Source organism: Balaenoptera acutorostrata, chromosome 3 (genome assembly GCF_949987535.1).
Source record: "Balaenoptera acutorostrata chromosome 3, mBalAcu1.1, whole genome shotgun sequence".
Taxonomy (NCBI): Eukaryota; Metazoa; Chordata; class Mammalia; order Artiodactyla; family Balaenopteridae; genus Balaenoptera; species Balaenoptera acutorostrata.
The window spans coordinates 101,791,251-101,797,610 of NC_080066.1; positions in this window are offsets into that span (position 1 = coordinate 101,791,251).

Below are 6,360 nucleotides of genomic sequence, written 5' to 3' on the forward strand. Positions count from 1 at the left end.
CTACTCAGTCTTTCTGTGTCCTTATATTTAATTTTTTTCTTTTGTAAGCAACATATATAATTAATATAATAACCTTTGTCTTTAGAGTAGATCATTTTAATTTTATATAATTGATATGTTTGGGTTTATTTTAACCATTTTACTCTCCTGTGTTTTATGTTCACTTTTTCTCCCTTTCTTTGGATATGTAATGTATTCGTTATTATTTTATTTTTCCCATTCTTTTAGTTTGTTAATAACGCTTTTTTTTTTTTTTTTTTTTTTTTGGCCACACTGCTCAGCTTGTGGGATTTTAGTTCCCCAACCAGGGATTGAACCCGGGCCCTTGGCAGTGAAATCACCAAGTCCTAACCACTGGACCCCCAGGGAATTCCCAATAATACATTCTTTTACCTGTTATCTTCAAAAGTACAACAGGCATTCTTGACTTATTACAGTCTACTAAGAATTAATATGTGTTCCACCTCTCACATGATACTAATACTTTGTAATACTGATTTTATTAAACCCCTCCTACTTTGTGTTATTATTGTTATACATTTTATTTCTACATAAATTTTTGTAGACATTTTTCTATACTCCAATAAAAACATTATTATTGTTTTGCAAGTTAATATTTATTTTGATTAACCCATACATTTCCCCTTTCCATTGCTCTTCTTTCCTTCATGTATCTTTATTTTTCATCTGGAAAATTTTCCTTCCTTATGAAGAATTAAATCCCTTTAGTATTTCCTTTAGTGTAAGTGTGCTACTGACAAATTTCTCTCAGTTTTTGTTTATCTATTTCACCTTTGTTTTTGAAGGATATTTTCCCATGTATCTAAACTGTCAATTATTTTCTTTGAGCACATAAAAAATATCATTTTATTTTCTTCTACTTCCATCTCTCTTTGGAAAAGTCAGGTGTCAGTCTTTTGATGCTTCTTTCAAAATATCTCTTTTCTCTAGCTGTTTTTTACAATTTCTAGCTTTGTTGTTGATTTTTAGCAGTTTGCCTAGGATGTGCCAGGGTGTGCAGTCTGGTGGTTTTCTACTCATCTACCTTCCACCCCACTAATCCTACCTTCCGCTCTGCTCTATTTGCTGTTACAGCTACCTGTTGAGTGCTACTATTAGTTTGTGCGTTTCCCACCTCCATAATTTTCACTTTATTCTCTTTTAACACATTCCATTTCTCTGTCTTGTAATCTGTTTTCTTGAACATATTAATCACAGTGGTTTCGGTGTGTCTGATAACGCCAGTATCTGGATTACCTGTCTGTGTTTCTGTTGCCTGTTTTTCTCTCAGTCCTGTTTCTTGCTATGCCTGGCAGTACTTTAATGAATGTCTGACATTGTATGTGAAACATTGCACAGGCTCTGGGTGATGTTTTCTCCTTCCAGAGAGGATTTATCCTCTGCTCTCACAGGCAGCCTGGAAGCAGATCACCTCAATCCAGTTGGGGCCACACCTCTCCCAGGCTGGTGTGCTGTCTTTGGGAAGGTCAGTCTAGTTCTGGCTCACTCTTATTCCTAGGGTGTAACCATCTAGACATCCCAGCTGAGGGCCTGAGATATTCTGGGGGGATCAGTCCTTTTGGGTAGGTTCCAAATTCAGGTTTTGTCTCCATAGCATTATGAAATTGCCAAATATTCTGCTTTGCTTTTTCACCCACTTTCTGTTTGGCTCTAAGCCTCTTGCCTGCACAACTTAATCAGTAAATAACTTGAAGAAAACTTATGCTGATGTTGGGATCACATTTTTGCACCCCTCTTCTCTAGGATCTTGATTCTACATGTCCTAATTGCCGTGGCAGCTTCAAACTTCAATTTTTATCTTCCCAGCCCCATCAAATTACTGCTAACTTCTCAGCCATTTGCCCTGCACCGAGAATTGCCAAATGCCCTGTCTTATTCCATGTGGGTTGCTATAACAGAAATACCATAAACTGGGTGGCTTAAGCAACAAACATTTATTTCTCACAGTTCTTTAGACTAGGAAGCCTAAATCAAGGTGCTGGCAGATTTAGGTCAGGTGAGAGCCAACTCCCTGGTTCATAAAGGACCACCTTTTCTCTGTGACCACACACATTGGAAAGAGGGCAAGAATGTTCTATGGGGTCCCCTTTATAAGGGCACTAATCCCATCCACGAAGGATCCACCCTCATAATTATTTCCTAAAGGCCACACCTCCAAATATCATCACATTGTGAGTTAGGATTTCAACATAAGAATTTTGCGAGTATACCCATTCAGTCCATTGCATGCCCCTAGGGGTAAAGCAGTGTGCAGAGACTTGGGATCACCTCAATAAGTCGCCTCCCCTCAAGCCCTGGCTATCTCGGCACGTTTCTAGTGCCTTCAAACAGATTTTTTTCTCTATTTCTATCCAGCTTTTTCAGTTGTTCTTGGTGAGTATTGGTCAGGCCATTCCATCACAGCTGGACTGGACCACATTTGAAAAACACTGATTTAATGCCTTTCTGTACCTATTTTGTAATGTCTCATTTCCCTTACTAAACTCTAAGTCTCTAGAGAATTACCATTAATCCTCAGGTTGATCAGACTCTGCCTCATTCCTGATAACCACTGACTCTTCTTTTCATCAAGGAATGTTTAGACCCCACCTGCAGGTATAGCCTTATCCTTGACCTTTGACCAATCCTGGGACTCATTAGAAGAAGGTGAAAGAAAGATCCACAGCTTCAGGTCACCCCTGCTACCAGATGGGCTCAGAGCATATTCATTAGACACAGGCAGTTCCAGGTTTTGGTGGGCCCAAAGTGTATACAAATTTAAGAGCCATATTTAAGAAAAAGGATGCAAAATTATGAACACAAAATTAGGTATAAGGTTTTGGAAGGGGCCATGCAAGAGAGGAGTCTTGAAACTTAACCTTCATTAGCTTCATACTAACTCTGTCTCTGGTGTTGGTTTAAATTTTTGGTCCTGGCTTTCTTTCTCCACCATATTTAAACCCCTATCTTAAGGAGCAACTACTCTAGAATTGTTTCTTTCACACAAGGTTTGGGGTTCTGACATGGAGTTGTGTTCTAGGGTTCTGACATGGAGTTGTGTTCTATTTCTTTACCTGGCCTATTTCCCTGAATGTGGCTGGCAGGAAGGAGTGTCCTCAGGTCCTCCAGAAAGAAGAACCATGGAGCCAGGAAAAGGAGGCTCAGAATCAATGAGAGACACTGAAGATAGACTTTCAGACAAAATATTAAAGATGTTTACTGAGTATTTACTATACACCAAATACTGTGCTTTTACATGCCTTCTCTCATTTAATTTTCTCAATAACCCTGAGACTTTGGTATTACTTTGAAATCTCCAGATTTCAAAGATGAGAAATACGGTACAGTTGAGAAAACTTCTCTAAGCCTTATTTGTCCAAAGTAACAAAATTTATAAGTGAGAGAACTGGGATTTGAGATTTGACTCCAAAGTCCATCATTCTCTAAACTGCTTCAGAATATAACCACAGAGGCCTGGCTCAGAGGTAGGTTGTATTGTCTGTGATGATACTGGAAACGTTGCTTTATGATGTGGAGTTCAGGACACGTTGGAAATCTACTTTTCTCTCCGTTTGCTGGAGATGATAATGTTTTGCTTATAACAGCCATAGAGTTTGCTTCAGGCAGGTCCTCTTTGGTTCAGTCACCATGGTTATGAATTTATTTACATCATTTGTATTTAAGCATTTTTTAGTTATTTGTGAATCAAGTGTCAGAGAACTCTCCATTGCCATTTATTCCTAACTTGTACCATAGTGCGCTTAATTTAAAATATCATAGAGGGATACAGACTCATGATCATTTCATTATTAATTACCAGAAGAGTCAGTATTCCTCTAGCACCGGAAGAGAAACCAAACAAACACTATTTCATCTTAGCAGGATCTGGAGTCATACTGTTGCCTTTTGTCAGCTCTGCTTATGTAACTGGAAAGAAGAGCACTTACCACTGTTCAACAGACTTTTCTCAGACAGGGCCTGGGTGTGCAGCACCCTGCCAAGTTTCCCATTAGTTATGGAGAAAAGCCATTCGTATTCTGAAATTGCAAATCAGCCAGGCAATCACCACACAGAAATAGCCCCCATGAAAATACAGCAGTGCTATATTTGAAACCTTAATCATGCATATTTATAGACCTGAGTTTAGTTCTATTTGGAAATTTTCACATTATACAGTAACATTGTGATTACCAACATGCTCAGAGGGTGAAGGGGGATGGGATATTTGATCCACTTAAATTTTCTGAGTAATGGGGAGTTAGTCACAAAGAACTTTTCTGTCCATCTTTTGCTGAATGCCTTTCAAAAATTGCTTTGGTAGGCTCATAAGGAGATCAGAAAGCCACCTATGAGGTATTGGGGGTGGCAGGAGTAGGGAAGTGTGTCCTCACCAGATTTGTCACTGACATATAGAAATCCACCATTAGAGATTCAGTTTTGTGGCTTAGGACCTGTTCCCACAGTGAGACGAAAAGTACTTGGGTTGGCCAACGCATTGCACATATTAGTGTTTATTAGCACATTTCCTGAGAGAAGATTTGAAAAGATGTAGGGTACCTGAGGCCTGTGGTACCTGGAGTTAGAGAGCAGTTCACCTGTTTCCAAATGCTGCCTAGGGCCAGGCCTGTTGGTGACCATCTGCCCTTCTTCAGGGAATACTCATCCCTGATCTGTGTGACTCAGAGTCTGTTGGCTCCTCAGACTCACATGCAGAATGACTCGTCAGCTTCCCACCCTCACACCTGCTCCTGTGACATTCACTGTCTTCCTGTGTCCTAGGCACTCACGCTGGTGAGGGAAGGCCCCACTGAGCAAACGCTGGAAGAGGGTGAGGCAGAGAGAATAGCATTGGAAGGCCCTGACCCAGGACATGGCCCAGGTGTTTAAGACAGGTGTGGGGGGTGTGGTGCCAGGCAGACCTAAATTAGAAGTCCCTGAAGGAGCTCTGCCGCTCGCTCACTGGGTGACCCTGAACCACATCGCTTTAGTTTCCTCATCTGCGTAATTGGGGTAATAAGACTTTCCTTGAACAGTTGTTATAAGGATTAAGTATGTGGAGATACAGGATTGACTAGTATAATGCCAGATCCATAGTGGGAACGCGGTAAACCATAGCCGTCATTACCATGATTATCATCTACCTGAATGGTGGCGTTACCACATGATGTTATAGTTCCTTGCTTAGGGATCTTCTTCTCTCCCACATTTAGATTGGATTCCAGAGGGGCAGGTTTCAAGCAGGTTAGAAGCCACCTGATATAAAGGAGGAATATGTGACTTGGCTTGCTAGACAGAAATTTTTCAGGAATCATTTATTTGGCTAAAAATGTTTAGGGCATCCTTACCCTGTAGCAACATCCTTCCGTCAGACAGACCAGTAGTATAATAAATATGTACGTCCAAACCTGCTGAGCATGGTTTTCAGTAGTTGAAAAGATCTGGTCAAGAAGGTGCCTTCTTAGTCCTGGCAGTGTCCAGACCCTCCGCTTTTGTCATACCTTGGTTTAGCAGAACAATGTCAGGGCACAACACATGCGACGGGGCCTCTGTCGTCTGGCTCTGACGCAGAGCAGGCATGATCTGGGGAAAAGACCTGAGATGATGACAGTGATGGTGTTTATTGAGTATTTATACATCAGATGCTGCGATACGTGTTTTACACAGATGGTTACATTTGATTCTCACAACAACCCCAGGGTAATAGATTTCCTGTTTTATAGATGAGAACTTCGAAGCTTAAAGAAATTAAGAAACCCATTCAAGGTTGACCCAGCCAATAAGTGGTGGAGCCAGGATTTGAACCAGGATATTTGAGTACAGGCCCTGTAACTGTGACTGGCTCATGCGTGGGGGTGCTACCCAGAAGGGCAGACCCACGTTGCGGGAAAGGGGAGGGGGCGGCTGGTGTGTAGAGCTCTGTGCCACCAGGAAACAAGGTGGAGGCTCTGGGGGTGTGGAGAGGGGCCTGCTGAGAGGAAGCAGGCACGGAGTCCATTTTCATCTGTTCCTGAAATACGTGTAGTGGGTGAGCAGCTCACTCTGGCCTCTCAAATGAGCAAAAGCACCCCTTGGCTTTCTGAAATGTATTTCCAGTGGCGGTGGTGCCCTGGCAGAGCCTCACGTGTTGCTGCTGGGCAAGCTCTACCTGTGCTTTGGCACCATGGGCGGCAGCGTCACTGACGGACAAAAGGTATTCAAGGAGCGTTCGTTCCCCAGCCCCACGCTGCTCTTAAGATGTGATTGCTTTTATTAGTAAAACACATAATGGGTTCACTCACATCTGTTCTGAAGGGGAAAAATCAGCTCCTCCTCCATCATTTTTCTTTTTTCAGAAATGACTAGAGACTTGGCTTCAAAAAA